The 17,206-nt window shown below is 37.5% G+C and overlaps 1 protein-coding gene across 5 annotated transcripts in view; it reads right to left on the bottom strand.

The window, feature by feature from the left end:
* Window positions 1-17,206, bottom strand: part of ATP8A1 (ATPase phospholipid transporting 8A1) — a 216,589-nt gene that overhangs the window by 198,728 nt on the left and 655 nt on the right. The gene's annotated exons all lie outside the window — the stretch shown is intronic.

Consider the following 17,206-nt stretch of genomic DNA (forward strand, 5'->3'; position numbering starts at 1 on the left):
CAGATTTATATAATAGGATCTACAGCTTCTAAAGGATTTATGGGAAAATTTGAAAATAATTTAGAAGTTAAAAGCAATATTTCGCTTTTATATTAAGAATTCAGTTGACACTGAGTAGGACTTCATTGTTTTGAAAGTGGGGTTTTTCATACACAGGATGCATATTCAGAGATCAAAAGGAAATTTTCCCCTTTAAAAAAGGTTCTTTACGTTACCTAAGTTGGAACAATAATCTTATTGGGTATTTTGGATTTCAACAAGGCTTTTACAACTACACCCTTTCTTATAAAACCAAGTCAGAGAATTCCAAGATTATGCAATGATATGGATTCACAACTAAATGACAAACATCCACAAAGGGGGCTCAAACTGGAGCTCTCCTTTGGTTCTCTCCCTGCCTGTAAGACCTTCTGAAGGAACCTACCCAGGGAAACCCTTGTCTCTTGCGCCTCCTCTTTTCCTGACGTAGTTCCCTGGCTCTGGGTGGCAAGGTCAACAGGGGCACCTGATAAGCAGGGCCAATCAGATTTCCTTCTGGGAATGTGAACTTGTGATCCAGCGACATAGGCAGGCAGACCTGGCACTGAGTGGGGATTGTCATGGAGAGCTGGGCTGAAGGGGGTTATAACACCCTGAAACTACGTGCATACTGAAGGTATGAAAGTGGAGAATAGAGTGGATGTGCAGAGGAAAAACAAAGTAATCCTGGGCATAGTGAGAGACATCAAAGACTGAGTCCCATGAAGCTCTGTTGTGGTACGAGAGGACCCCCTGGATAGTTAAATGGGTAACTTTGAGGGCTCTGGAGCTTGACTGTCTGGGTTCCAATGACAGGATAAGAACACACATGGAACAATTGATAAATGCACAAGTGACATGAAAGAATCAGAATTCAGGAAGGTTTTAGAGATTGAATAAATTGAGTAAAGTCCAAGAATAAGGCCTTAAAAGAATCAACTGTGCTAATATAATATTGCAGACATGGCCTAGCAAGACATGTAGAAAATAAATAGTTTTACTGCTTTTACTGCTTTCTCAGCAAGAAGGAACTTGCTAAGAATTAGAATTGTCTGAGAATGAAACAGACGGTTTAAAAAGGGAGTGTGATTCTCGACACTGACAGGTACTCAAGCAGGAGCTGGATAATCAATTGCTAGCACACTGTATCATGGACTGTGCTGTGCTATATGATTTCTAAGTTCCCTCTAACTCTAAAATCCCATGATGCTATCTTTGTAAAAAAATCTTTTTACAAGAGGTCATCAGAGAACCACTAATATAGTGTCAATGCACAAGTTAAGTTTTATTCACTTTGTATGTGGAAAAAAGCATTAATGAATTTGTTCATAAAATGCCTGCGGGATAGTTAACCCCAATGACATCAGTAGCAATGCATTCATAGGAAGATATACTGAATTACAACTTTGAATGAGTCAGCCCTTAAAACATACTGGAAAAAAATACTAATAAATAACCATGAAAGTTATCTGAATTATTATAACTTTCAATTTTAGAGCTATTTATGCATTTTATAACATAAAAACAGGTGGAAACATGACTGGCTCTAACAGACTAGTCCTTATTTTATTGAAAAAAAAAAAGCAGAAACACCCAAATAACATCATTTTGCTGCTGTATTATTCTCAGAATGAGTCAGTGGAGTTTGACAGGCACCTGATTTTTACCACCATTGTGACTTAGCAAGAGAGAAAAAATAATTCACCTTTATTTTTTTAAGAAAGTCTTAACCACCGAAAACACCCAGTGAAGAAACGAAAGCCTACCTGCTAATTATGGCTTTGATGGAGAAGTCAGAACAGCACACACAGCAACATAAATTGCCCACATGCAAGAACTGCTTTTTACTCTATATCACCAGATACTATCCCAGATAAGGAAAGGGGTGACACTCAATTGCCTATTGATGACAAACAGTGTCACAATATGGCATGTAAAATATCCAAGTCCATCAAACAAGGCCAGGAAAATAGAAAATCCATAAAGGCTCACTGGAGAACTCCACCACTGCCCAACATAACCCTGAGAATGGGTGTGGCTCTGGGGTGGCTTGTCTACCATAAGCGCAGTGTGCAGTATTAAAGAATCCATCAAGACTGGTTGGACAAGACAGGCTCAAAGACCTAGGCGTCCTTTGCACAAAACCAAGTTAAGGCATGGCCAGCATCCTTCAGTTTGTCAGGATGTGGCTAAAATAGAAGAACACGCCGCGCCCCCCTCCCCCAAGCATATTAAACCAGGATGTGTGAATGATAGTCGGTAGGCTGCAAAGACTTAAAACACAGTGATAGGTGACATTAAAGCAATGACACCTACACATGTGTGCTTGCCATTAGCTTCTCCCCAATTTACAGACAGAACTAGAACAATGAGAGGATTAAACAGATTATTTTAAGAACCTTCTAATGTCATAAATAAAAATCACCCAGTGCAGAAAGAGCCTCTTAATGTAACACTTTTGCCTCCATATGCTACTACCAATTAGAATCATGAAATCAGCCAGCCCCTTAAATGTGCTGGGTACCTGTGGCCATTGTTGAGCAGTGCAAATAGGCCTGTACATGGTAAGAAAATTCCATAAAACTTTAAAACCAATCCAGTATGCTAAAAGCTCGGCTTCCAAAATTTGAACGGCTTGATCTTATCCCAATCACTCACCATATGCAGATTCAAGTAACATTTGCTTAGCACCTACTTTATAGCAAGCACTTTCATTTAATTTCTCACTCTGAAGAACATCCCTGCAGTGTGGAGCACCTCAAGAGCCAAAAGAACACGATGATGACATGAAAAATTATTCTCATCAACTCTGATTATGGAGCAAAAAGACCTGGCAATAGAATTATCAATCCCAAACAGATTAAATCCTTATAGTTCCCAGCTGTCTAAAATCCATAGCAATGGAGACACTAATAATTATGTTTATGGAGGTTCTAAAGAATATTCAGAGAAAAGAAGATGGAGAAAGTAGAGGGTAGAAATTCTGATTTTAGGATAAATGCAATCATCCTTCTAAAAGAACTAAAGAAATGTACATACATATTTTGGCACATGTGGATCTTCGCAGTCTTCTAAGATGCAAGGAGGTTTCAGTCCTTGTCTCAATGTTTTCTATCTTAGTAACTGGTGCCACCATTTGGGCTTGGAGCCCAAAACTTTAGTCATTTCAACACTTCTTTCCCTTTAACACTCCACATCTTACACATCAACAAACATATTAGCTATCACTTCGAACTATATCCTGAATCTGACCACTTAGTAGTACAAACCAGAATCATCTCTCCTTTTTTTCAACTCCTATCCCTTGGATGAAATCAGGATCTCTAGGGGTGGGACCCAGAAATCAGCAGTTTAAAGCTTCTCGGGAGATTCCAATGTGCAGGTAGGCTTAGTCTGCTCTCTACCCAACATGCATATGATTTACTGGTAGGTATTACAACCATTTTGCTAAAGGAAAGCAGGAGTCAGAGAGGTTATGTGACTTGCCCAAAACCACACAGCTTGGATGAGCCAAAAGTCAAGTATCACTTCAGGCCTACTGGGAGCCCCAAGTGCCTCATTTCATTTTCTCTCAAGTAAACTATTTATATCAGCATTAGCTTAAGATGCTGAAGCGAGTGGGGACAGCACTAAATGAGTTATAATCTCAAGTTCTGCTGTTGTATCACAGAATAAAAGCACTTTACTTTTTACATCGCTAGTACATCAAATAGACTGGTATTTAATAGACTAAAACACATGAAGTATAAACAGTAAAGATAGTGATTCTAGTTTGCATGAAAGGAATTTAAAAGAAAAAAGAAAACTCCAGCTGAACATATGGAAAAATATTCGATATCTTATGAACTATCAATTCAGACTGAAGACCTTGGTATTTAGACTTTGTTAAAATTAAAACATATAGGAGAGTAGTTCACCAACCATTAGGGTAAATTCCACAGGGAAAGTCACTTAAGATCAAGGGAGCTTCAACTTGGCACCTGGGGAAATTAAGAGAGTTTTTTCTTCTTTGCTAATTATAATCACTTGAAAGTCAACAAAAGGCCAACTTGTGTTAATGATTCTTTAACTGAACTTTAAACAAAAAAAAAGGAATAAGTACCCATCTGGGGGTTAAATTGAGCCAACAATTCAGAACTTTCCTTCTTATGTCAAATTCTGGCTTTTTAAAAAGATTTCCATCTATAGAGTACAAGTCACATTAACACCTAAAAAAGCCAAGACTAAATGAAGAAACAATAAGGATCGAAGAGAACTATAAAATAAAGTCATACAATGGGAACCCAATGCACTCCATGTAAGGCACTGTGGAGCTTTCCATTCTAATCCTCGGAATCTGAAATAATCATCACATCCTGAAGCCAGACAAAAATGAGCTTCATCTCAGCAGCCAGGGAAGGCAGGTAAATTGAGAATTGTGAATTTTCATTTTTCTGTACATTAACGTATAAAAGACTATTTAACATCATGGTGGATAAAACAATAATTATAGCCTAAAAAAAAATAAACCCTTTGAAAATAAAGTTGCCACAGAAGTTTCAGAGACTTTTAAGAATGAAAAGACTAATTATTACAACATAATAAAAGTAAGTAGTTAGCAAAAAACTAGTAATGACACTGCAGAAAGGCTCATATTCATCAAGCTCCCAGAGTAGATATAACACCAGCTAAAAATGACTATGTTTACTCTTCATTTGGTTGTACTGAATTGAATGTTAAATTCAAAAACTTAAAGAATATCTTCAGGACTTAATAACCGGGTATCATCAAATGAACTTTACCATTTCTGAGAAGGGAAATTAAGAGAAGTATAATTAGACCCATTAAGTAACTGGGCAATAGACAAAAAATTTACCAAAAATATCTATATCTTTTGGTTTCTTCATTTGCAACCTACTAGGCTTTATACAGTCACTTCCTCCTCCTCTTTGCAAGCAAGTACTGTAAATTCAAAGATCTAAACCAGTGTTTTTCAACACTGCTGTACCTTAGAATTAATTATGAGAGATAAAATATCAATGCTTGGTACACATGCCCAGTGGGCCAGACGGACTGATTCCACGCATCTGGGTCCAAGTATCAGTACTGTTTGAAGCTCCCCCATTTGATTCACTGTGCAGTCAGTTGAGTACCTCTGAGGTACAAACATGGCTTTATAAAACAATCCACATTACATAAGCCTCCCACTGTCCTGACCACACTGGACACCCTTTGCATTAAAAATGGCAGTAATTTTTCCTCACGTCATTTCTCTAACCATTACTAAAAACCGTGAAAACAAAATTATGAAAGTAGAGTCTCAATCCACCTATGAACATTTATCACAACCATTCTGGGATTGATGGTGGATTGAACCCAACTTATGCTAAAAGTATACAGCAGCACATCAAATTTGGGTAAAATCTATATGGAGAGATCAGTTTCATTTCTTTGGTCAAAGATAGAACATGGCCTGAGTTTTAAAAAAAAGAAATAAAAGAAAAGAAAAAAGGAAAAGTACAGTGAGAAAGACTAGAAGGGGCCTGGAAAGGATCAACTAGTTAACAGCCATTAGGATAACAACACAGTGGCAGAGAAAGGGATCCAGAAAAAATGGTCACAGACAACAGGTGTAATCAGAACCAAAGATCTCGAACATGGGGCAACAAGTTTGTCCAGATGAGCTGGCCAACAGCAACAGTGGGGAAAGTGCAAGATGAACCCTTGGCAGGCCTGGCTTGGCATCAGAACTATTCACAAGTACAGAGCCCTCAAGTCCAAGCTAGGGTCAGAGACCTGGCAGGGCCCCGAGTCCTGGAGCTCTATGAGTTGCTGTGACAGGCTCTCAGGGTCAAAGAAATGATGATAGGGTGATTCATTACACATCCTTAGGGTACTAAGTCAGAGCTCCTTAAATGTCTCCTATCTCTAAGGTTTTCAGGGTTGAATCAGGGCTAAATCTATGTGGGATGAAGAAAGGATGAGGCGAAAAGATGGGCTACAGATGCGGGAAGATTTCTTTTACACCAAGTTGGCTTTACATTAGGATCAAAGTTAGCCACAGGGACCTAACCCAATTACAGAAGCTTGACTATTCTACATTGGTGTCAGAACGATCTATCTCTCTGATTCACCCCTGCACACCACTGTTTGTTTGCTTGCTTGCTTCACTCCTGGAAGCCAATCTGATATTCTAAATAGGTCTGACGCATTAAAGAGGTTTCTTGGTCCAGAGCCTAGGTTGAGCTTGGCCTTCTTAGTAACATTCTCTGCTTAAACTATCACCTGACTAACCCTATGCCATTGAGCATAGCCCCGGGGGGAATCAAGATCAGTCCTCTTCAAAGATGGCTCACACAAAATGAACAGAGGCTCAATTTAAAACAGATACTTACTTCCTTTTGCCCAGTTAGCTGTGTAAATGACCCATGAAATCAAGTTCTATGGTACCATAGAGCAACAAAGTAATGGTACCATTGTATATAAAAACATACTATTCAAAGCTACTATGTACACAGATTCATATTAACATTTAAATAAAACTAATAGGAAGGTGGGGCAGGATGGTTTTCGCTTATCAAATCTATTTAAAAAGGGATTTGAAAAAACGAGAACAAAACAACAGGCTTCAAAAGATGCCATGATGTACTTACATAAAATCTCTAAATTGCCACGAGGGCCATACCAGAAGCAGTATTCCCTAAGCACTAACATAATGTGTGAGGTTTCATGAGGACATTCGTGATTGCCTTCTGTTGTACAGAAGGAAGTTGAAAGTCGTAGATGTATTTTTAATAAGCTATGGTTTCCACTATAAAATTTTAGATTTTGAAAAACTCTAGCAAATCCTAACATGTAACCCAGGATAGAGGTATAATATAATCCACAGCTGTGCTGTGCAGGATGGCAGCCACTAGCCACTGAGTGTGGCAACTGAGTCCTGCTTGAAATGGAACTAAGTCATCCAAATGGAGATGTATTGTAAATATAAAACATATAGATTTAGAAAAATTGGTACATAAAATGAATGCAAACTGTCTCTATTAATTTTCATATCAATAACATGATAAAATAGTATTTTGGATATATAAGTACATAAGCAATTTCACTGCTTCTATTTTTAAAACGTGGCTATGGAATATTTAAAACTATATATGTGTCTAGAATTTGTGGTTTACATTTTATTTCTTTTAGTGCTGATAAAAGATACGATATATCAACTCGATATAAGTAGATTCAATGAAACCATTAATTAAATGCTAGATGGTCTAAATCCTGACTACTACCCCTAGCAGCAAGTATAAGAAAGAACAATATCTTAGCTATTATGTAAGGGCTACTATGTGAAACCTTAAAAGTAGTAAGCTGGAACCAGAGCACATAATATTTCAGCCGATAAAGGTGAATCAATCTTGCTGAAAAAATAGTATAACTAAAATATACCTGATCAAGTCTGATTAACTGAAAACTTTCTTTAAAAATACTTTGCCATATGATATATAATTTTTAAACCTATGTTGATGAAAATTAACTGAAAAACTATTTAAAATGAAAGAATTCAGACTGATGGTCAGTTTCAAAATCAACAGCTTCCACCTTACATGTGCTAACAGTCACAAACAAGAACATTGAATTTTACAGAGGATCATATTCACAGTATCTTCATAAAATATAAATCATATAGGAACAAATCATTTAAATGAGCTGATTTATTTTACGAAATCTCTCCCTAGCACATGAAAGAAATACCAATAAATAGAGAGAAAAGCTAAGCTTAAATGACTCAATATGTGAAAGATGTCAGTTACTTCTCTCACCATAAATTTATAAATGTAAATTTTAAATTCCAATAAATATCCCAACAAATTTTTTAACTTGACTCAATGATTCAGTGATGCAGTCACTGGTTCAGGTGAAAAAAATATGAAAATAGCCAGAAATAAAATTAAAGACAGAGGAAAATGGGGTGGGGAGGAGAGACATTAATTAATGTATAATTAATCCAGAAATGATTCATATACATGTAAATATAGTATATAAAAGAAGTGCCTCAAACCAGTATGGGAAGAATGGATTATTAAATATATGATTATCACATGAAGTGGATAATAATTTAAGAAAAAAAAAATTAGATCCCTACCTCACATCTCACAAATAAATCCCACATCTGTTTAAAATGAAACCTGAAAGTACTAGAAAATGTAAGTGAAAAATTATCATTAACTTGAAAAGAGAAAAATGACAATTAAAGCAGAAATTTTAAAAAAAAACTAAAAGATTATACTTCATAAAATTTAATTTACATACATAAGAAAGCATTACAAAAAGTTAAGAGACAGAGAAAAGTTAACATCTTCAATATATGCGCTCTTAAAATTCAATACAAAACAAATCTCATAAAGTAACGTTAATAAACAATTCAGGAAAATAATCACTAAACTTACTAAAATGTATGCAATCTAATAAACAAAGCAATATAAACATTCTTTATATTTAAAATTTTAATTAGTTTCAAGTATACCATACATTGGATAGACATCTATATAGTTAGTAAAATGATCCCCCCAATTGCTCCCTCCCTCCCCGACCCTCCACCTAGCCGATGTATTAAAAGCTAACTGCATTCCCTATGCCATGCAGCTACTAATTTGTACTTCTTTAACCCTTCATCCCATTCTCTCAGGCCCCCAGAACCCCCTCCCCTCTGTCTGTCACCATACTGTCCACTATATTTGTGAGTTTGTTTTTGGTTTGTTCTTTTTATTCCTTAAATTCCGCATATAAATCATATAGTGTTTATCTTTCTCTAACTTAAATACCTTCTAGGTTCATCAAAGCAGTATCTTTTTCCATTCCCTTCCTTTTCACATGTAGGGGTCTTGTTCTATTATCTTTTCAGCCACTCTTTATTTTGAGCACTTAATTCCTTTCCATTTAAGGTATTTATTGATAGGAATGTAGTTGTTACCATTCTTTGTTTTTGATACATGTTTTTTCTTCTTAAAGAAGTCCCTCCAACATTTCCTGTAATTCTGGCTTAGTGGTGATAAATTCTTTTAGTTTATTTTTGTCTGGGAAGCTCTTTATCTGTCCATCAACTCTAAATGATAGCTTTGCTGGATAAATTATTCATGGTTATATATCCTGAGTCTTCATGCTTTTGAATATTTTTTTGCCACGCCCTTCTGTCCTGCACAGTTTCTTTTGAGAAATTAGTTGCCAGTCTTATGGGTGTTCCCTTATATGTAATTATTTTTTTTCTCTTGCTTTTAATATTCTTTGTATTTAACCTTTGGCATTTTAATTATGATGCGTCTTGGTGTGGGCCTCTTTGGGTCCCTGATTTTTGGAATTCTCTGAGCTTCCTGAGGTTTTATGTCCATTTCCTTCACCAAGTTAGGGAAGTTATCCATCATTATTTCTTCAAACAGCTGTTCAACATCTTGATTTTCTTCTGTTACACCGATCAGACAAATATTTGGAGCCTTAATAGTGTTCCATATCCTCCTTAAATTATTTTTATAGTCTTGGCATCTTTTTTCTTGCCATTCTGATTGACCGTCCTGATTGGCTTTCCTGTCCTCTAGATAGGGCATGTGATCCTCTTCTTTTTTCACTTTGTTTATTCCTTTGTTTATTACATTTAATAAACTTCTCATCTCAGATAATGTGTTCTTCATTTCAGACTGGTTCCCTTTTATAATTTCTACTTCCATTTTTATGTTTTTGTTTTTTTTTTTAATCTCTTTGGTGAAGTTCTCACTGAATTTATCTACACTTCCCACAAGTTCATTGAGCATCTTTATAACCAGTGTTTTGAACTCTGCACTCTGTTAGATTACTTGACTCCATTATATCTGGATCTCTGTTCTGTTCTGTCATATGGTTTCTGCTTCTTTGTCTTCCCATTTTGGCTGCCTTTCCACGTCTGTTTCTATGTACTAAGTCTCCCGGTCTTATTAGTGTGGATTTGTGAAGTAGGTGTCCAGTGGCACAGCTCTGAGAGAGGTTCAGCTGCAGGCCAAATTTAGTGCAAGCTCTACCCCTCCAGGGCTACCTGTTAAGATTTAGCAAGCAATCCATAGATGCTGTGCTTATAGTTGCCTCAAAAGGCCACACCAGAAACTGAGGTCAGCTGCCTTCACCAGAGTGAGTCTCAGCAAGGAGCACCTGACTCGCTGAGGATACACCTCGATGTGGTTTGGGTAGGGCTACAAGTTGGGGGAGGCAAGTCAGGAATCCTCTGGGCGGAGTGACTTGTTATCCAGTTTGATGACATCACAGCTATGGCGGCCCTGTGCCCAGCGCACTGTTAGGGGGGAGGGCTCAAAAGGGAACAATGGATACCGCTGGCACTTCTGTACCAAGTATGACTCGCCTCAGCCCTCATTCCGAAAATGTCTCCCTGTAAGTCCCTGGTGCCCCCTGCACGCAGCTGAACGGGCACTGGTGCTCAGAGCAAGCAGGTCTGTCACCATGAAAACCCACTCGCTGACGCAGCCCCTTTAAGAGACGTCTGCCGCCGCTGCCGCCTCTATCTCACTCAGCAGCTTGGGACCGGGCAGCCCCACGTCCTTGCCCCTTCCTACCTTCTGCTGTTGTGGGGTGATTTTTTGGATTTCTCCCTAGTTGTATGGCTTGTTCATCTAGATCCCAGGCGATTTTTCCTTGCTGCTGCTCCTTGTTTCCGTCACAACTTTGATTTGGTCACCAGAGGGATGAACAGAGCCTCTACGATCTACGCCATTTTTTTCCTCTCCCTAAAACATTCACTTTTTGTACTACATATTTATAAAGATAAAAAAGGCAACTATCTAATGCTGAAGGAGGGGTAGAGAAATAGGGACTCCTGTTCACTTTCAGTGGGAGTGTAAACTGGGATTATCTTTCTAGCAATTTTGAAATGTATATCAGCAGTCAATAAAAGAGTACATACTTTTGCTCTAGCAATCCTTTTTCCTGGGGCTTTTTACAAAGAAATAAATAGAACAGTGTACAAAGATGTATAAAGATGTTTATTCACGAGTGGTTTGTTTAAAAAAACTGAAATGACCTATATTCTCACATATATTATACATGAACATAAAAATGCTAAGATGCCATAAAATAATTGACCTATGCATTCATCAAATAATTACTGGGACCCTACCAAATGCCAGGGGCTGCTCTAGGCACTGAGAATATAAGAGTGACATTAGACAAAATTCCTTTCCCATAGGTAAAGGTGGTCAAAAGTACAAACTTCCAGTTATAAAGAAGTTCTGGGATATAATGTACAGCATGGTGACTGTAGTTAACAATACTGTATTGTATATTTGAAAGTTGCTAAGAGAGTAGATCTTAAACATTTTCATCACAAGGAAAAACATTTTGTAACTGTGAGGTGACATTAACTAAACTTATTGTGGTGATCATTTTGCAATATATACATATATCGAATCATTACGTTGTACACCTGAAACTACTACTTTATGTATCAATTATATATTGATAAAACTAGAAAAATAAATTTAAAAATCCCATCCTTTTCATAAAGTTCACATAAATCTCTCTTTGATAGGCAAGGATTTCCATGAAATCGTAAATGGAGAAAAAAGAATATAATCTCATCCTTCTTAACAAATAAATATACTTCTCTCCTGGAAAATAGTTGGAAAGAATATATTAAAATGTTAACAGCAGTTATATTTGGATGGCATAGTTTGGGGTGATTTTTACTGTCTTCTTAATACCTTCTGCGCAGTGAATTTTTCCAACGAACAGGTTTCACTTCTGCAATCAACAGAAAGAAGTTAAGTTCTTTCATTAAAAACAAAGTTCAGAGTTATCCCTTTATCTGACAACTGTGTGGTAGGCAAAGCTACAAGTGGAGAGCATACAGCAGTGAATAGATCACATAAAAATTGCTTCCTTTGTGGTACTCAGGTTCCAGCAAGAGAGTATCAGGTAGGTCTAATTATAAGGTATCTGTAGGTCACCTCTTGTCTAGGTCATAAGATTCACTTACTAATTCAACCAATATCTGAGCTCCTACTATGTGGCAGGCAATGTCCTCTGTGGAAGCAACACATCAGTAAAGAAAACACAAAAATCCCTGCCTTTAGGAAGCTTCCTATCCAGGGGATAAGAGCATTGAAAGACGTGGCTCCAGCGAGGAGTGAAATTGTTGCTTGAGTGATAATAAAAAACAATGAGAATTGAGACCTGGACAACAAACATCACTATCTTCAAAAGTATATGCTGATCTACGCAAACTTTCCTGTGGTTGTAAGGTAGGAACATGATCCAATTCTCTCTGTTTTTGAAATGATACATAATGAAGAAATGAATGATATACTATAGATTAGAAAACCTAAAATAATTTAATTCTCCCACACACTTAAATCTTAAGAATTACACAAAGCAAAATGACGTGTATTGGGTATTCCCAAATATTGATTACATGAAGTATATCACTAAATTCACACTCTCTCTCTCTCAGAGGGCCATGTCAGTTCTAAATCTTTAACTCATCTCCACGTTTCCTTTGACATCTTCACTCACCACATTTTTGGGTCCTACCACCCAATTAGCTGGCACACAGGTGCATAACATGCTTCTTGAGGGAATGAAGAATCTTAGTAATTTTTTAAATCTGGATGAGTGAAATAGTCTCCTAAAATTTTTGCTTTAACAGTTCTTAGAGAAATTAAGGCTCCTTTTGTTATCTTTTAAGTAAATGAAACATAGTATCTACATAATTACAAACATTCTAAAGCTACCATTTATACAGACCAGTTTAGGAAAACAATCTCTAAAACAACCCTTAAATTTATCACTTACCACATGCTTTACATAATCAAATGAATATCTTACATTTTAGCTTTATAATATTCCCCAGAAGAAAATGCAAATCATTGGATAGGTATGTATTTTTGGTTCATTTCCATAGTTTTGAACAATTTAATGTTTATTATTTTGTAAATTAAGAGCTCTAGAACACTTTCATTTGAGCAAAAGCCTTTGACCATCTGAGTACCCGATGGTGACTGAGCCTACCAAACAACCATTTTTCCTTTTTCCTTCAGTAATAAAACACTAAGTAATGTGCCCAGCTAGAAAACTCCATTTTCCAGCTTCCCTTGCATATGGGAGCCAATGTGAAATCAGCATTAGTCTTTGTGTAGTACTTCTAGGAAAACTCCTTGGTCTCTCACTCTTCCATTTTTTCCTACCTGGAACTCCTATACAATGGCTGGAACCCCAGGGACCACGTTATGACTTTAGGAAGTAATACATTCAGGATGGTGAAGCAGAAAGCCATAAGAAGCCAGTATGTAGTGGGCATAGCTGACCCACACCGCCTACCTCCATACTAGTTTTACAAGAGTTAGAAAAACTATTCTGTGTAAACCATTATTTTTTCAGTGCATTACTAAGCTATACTCAGAGACCCATTAGATTTAGTTGGGGTAAAAGTGAATAAATATAAAATTCTTAGCCTTCCCCTTTATCTACTCTTGGTTTCTTACAAATTTATCTATCACGAAGGTTTCAACTATTATCTCTGAACTCAAGAGCCCCGTTTGATTTTTAATACATCTAACCTCCGAAGTTCTAGGTATCTTCAAAATATGTCCATTTGGATGTTCCATAATTACTTCAAAATTTGAATTTATATCTTCTCTTATTGTATTGACTCTCCTTCTCAATTTCCTTATCCTTTAATAGATTTCTCCAATCAATCAGGTTCAAGACTGGAAAGCACAGTTCCTTAATAAAAAGATCTACTAAACAGAATCTTCATGAGACAGCCCAGGAAACTTCAGTGTTAATGGATGCCTAACATTAAAATTTTAAATTACTACTTGAGAATCTCCTATTATTTTAAATCCTTTTGTCTCTTGCCCTACATTCACTATATCTTGATGTCCTACTATGTGACCCTTGTGACCTCATTTCTTACTATCCTACCCCTCGCAGTTACTTCAACATTTCTGATTCTCTCTTGCCTTGGGGACTTTGCTCTGGTTTTTCCTTCCGGCTGGAACACCCTTCTCCCAGATCCCTTCCAAATTAACTCCTTTTCCTTCTCCGACTTTTCAATGAAGGCTAGCCTAACTAACCTATTTAAAACTGCAATTCATCCTCCAACCTTAGGCATCTTACTTTTAATTTTTTTCCATTGTAGTTACCACAGAGGAAGTTCTATAATTTGCTAATTTATTGTGTTTGCTTTTTCTCTCACCTCACTAGAATGTAAGTACCTCCAAGGCAGGTACTCTGCTCTCTTGTAGGTGTTCAATAGACATCTGATGAACGAGTGAATGATTTACTCAGAAATATCTCTAATTCCTCCCTTCTTATTCTCACTTCTCACTTCTCCACTCCAATACTAATCCTGGCCTTTACCATTTTTAGACTTTTTTTTTTTTTAACCACAGAGTCTATCTACAGTGTCACTCCCTCCAAACCACCCAACATACTTCCCAACTAATTTTTCTAAAATATTTCTTTGGAGATGTCACTCCCCTATAATGATTTGCCTCCTATCTGGCCCTGTTAGAGATATTAATACACTGGAGTCATGTTTGAATGAGACATCGGATTAGACAAACTCTTAGATCCTCGTCAAACATTAGATTCTATATCTAAATGACTTATCTTGGCATTCAAAATGCTCTGTAGTCCTGCAGTACCTCACCCATCTAAATTTGCATCCTACTTCCTGAGTTTCTCTCAGCGCCTGGCCAATTTCCTTAAGAACTCTCAAATAAGCCATGTTAACTTTTACCATTTTTTTAGTAGGTAACTCTCTATCTTCAACACTCTCCTGACTACTGAAATAGATGGCAATATCCTTTAGAACCTTGCTGTGACCTGCAGGCCGGCATCAGCATTGTCAGAATGAGCTCGTCCGAAATGCAACTCCAACCCCACAACAGACCAACTGATTTAGAATCTGTAACAAAGGACACCCAGGTAGTCGTATGCACCTTAGAGTTTGAGAAGCACTGCATGAACAATCATCTCAACTCATTCCTCAGTGAAGTGTTCTCTCAGTAGGCCTCATGCTCTTATGTCCTGATCTTCCACAAGACCTAGTCTCTCATAGCAAGCACAATGTTCAATTAACAACATCCCCTCCTAGACTATTTATTCTTTATTTCATGTAAGTCTTTTCTCCCCAGTTTGGTTGGTTGTAAATAACTTGCACATAGGACAGTCATGCATCTGGCCAATATGGATGCAGGGAACAGAAACTCATTCGAGTAACTTCAAGGAAAAAAAGGAGCTTATTTTAAAGCTATTTGGGAACTGGGACTAGAAAACTCAGGAAGGGAGGGAGGTGCTCCAGGGTCTGTCCCTCAGCATGTGTCTCTCTCTGCTTCATTGTCTCCATCCAATCTATTCTCTCTCCTATCTTTCTGTTCGCTCATAGTTTTTGCTTCCTTATAACAGCAGCATTTGCATGATCTATTCTAGCCAGCCATTATTTTCTCTACTAGCCTGTTCACCTCTGTTCCTTTTTGCTTCAACTTTCACCTTAAATCTCTGAGCTTAACCCATCCCATGAGATGATCACCACAGAAAATCTTTTTGAGCCAAACCACAGGGTGACAAGTGTCTGAGCCACCTATGGATTGTTTGCCCATGGATCAGGAGCCTTCCTGGGTCCAACTGGCTGAGGCCAAGGGGGCTGCAGTTCAGAACAAGGCCCTTTGGGCAGTGGGAACCATCAAAGGAGAATACTCTTTTGGAAAGAAAAGTGTGGGCAGAGCAGGCAATGAGCCAGGGCACCAGCCCATAGAGCCATTATTCATGTCCTAACCGCAGTCCCGAGCAAAATGTTAAGCACATAATAAATGAAAACCAACCAATATGGGAGGGAGGGGACACACACTATGCCTCTGAAAACGTGCTTGATGCACAGGGAAGACAAAGATTGAATAAGAAAGTCCTTGTTTTCTCAGAGCTTTTTAATCCAAATGTGTCACTGCACTAGTTACTTAACCTAGGGCAAGTAGCTAAACCACCTGGGTCACAGTTTCCTCAACTATCAGATGGGCCCACCCTCCCAACCTCCAGGTGTGTTGTAACATTCTGTTGGGTAATCTTTGTGAAAATGCTTTGAAAAATACATATAATAAAAATAACACTGTAGCCTTTCAATAGTAATAAAATCCTCTCACATGACACAGGTTTTGCCTTGTTTTCAGGTCTTTTCTCAGTTCCCTATTTCCCACAATATATGATTCATCAATTGTTATTTGAAAGAACAATCCCAACTAATCACCACTATTTTTCACTACCTGTATGGCTCACTCAAATAGTGTTTAGGAAAATTCATTCATTTCACTCAGAAGTATATAAAAAAATAATACTTTTATACTATGCACATTTTTAACATAGTTGAATAACTGTGCACCTAAAACCGTAATGTCCTATATATTTTTTCATTATATTACAAATAACAGTAAGTATGTACTAAATTCCTATTTAGTACATAGGTGAGTTTTGACTCTTGTTTGGCCTTCTCCTCAGAGCAGTTTCATTTAGTATTTCCCAAGCACTGTAATCAGAAAATCATAGATATTAGAACCCAGTCCTCCATTTTTAATGTGGGGACTCTGAGGAGAAAAAAAAAATAAGACAATGGCCTGTCTCAAACCCCTGGAATCCTATTCTCCTAACTTTTTTTCTAAAAACCACTTTACCACCTGCCTTACTTTAAAAGGGTGGGGTGTAGACAAGAGTAGGAATCAATGATTATGGCAAAATAGACTAGTTCTCAAAACTATAGTCTATTTCACTCTTTGCAGGAGTCAAGTATGGGTTTACAGAAAAGAAAAACAAAAGAAAACAGAAATTGGGATCTACACAATCTTGGCTTTGACATGAACGAAACCAAGGAATATTTACTGAGTGACTGCCACATGCTAGGCAAGATGCTGAGGGCTCCTTAGGATGAAGAGTGTTTTGGCCCTCCAAAAGCTTACTTGCCCTTAGGCATCTGTTGCTCACCGCTGTCAAATGTAGCCATTCAACAGCTGGCCCAGGGTGGAGCAAAGAAAACAGCTTCCACCTTGCTGAAAAGTCAGTTCAATCAATGTGTGGACTTCAGGCAAAAGGAAAAACAAAAATGAAACCTCAGAGGAGAGCTGGGTGAGGCTCCATGAAGCAGAATTGCAGCGACCTTAACGCACAGTACCCGCTGAACACCCAAATC

This window comes from Pteropus medius, unplaced genomic scaffold, assembly GCF_902729225.1.
Source record: "Pteropus medius unplaced genomic scaffold, Ma_sr-lr_union100, whole genome shotgun sequence".
Lineage (NCBI taxonomy): Eukaryota > Metazoa > Chordata > Mammalia > Chiroptera > Pteropodidae > Pteropus > Pteropus medius.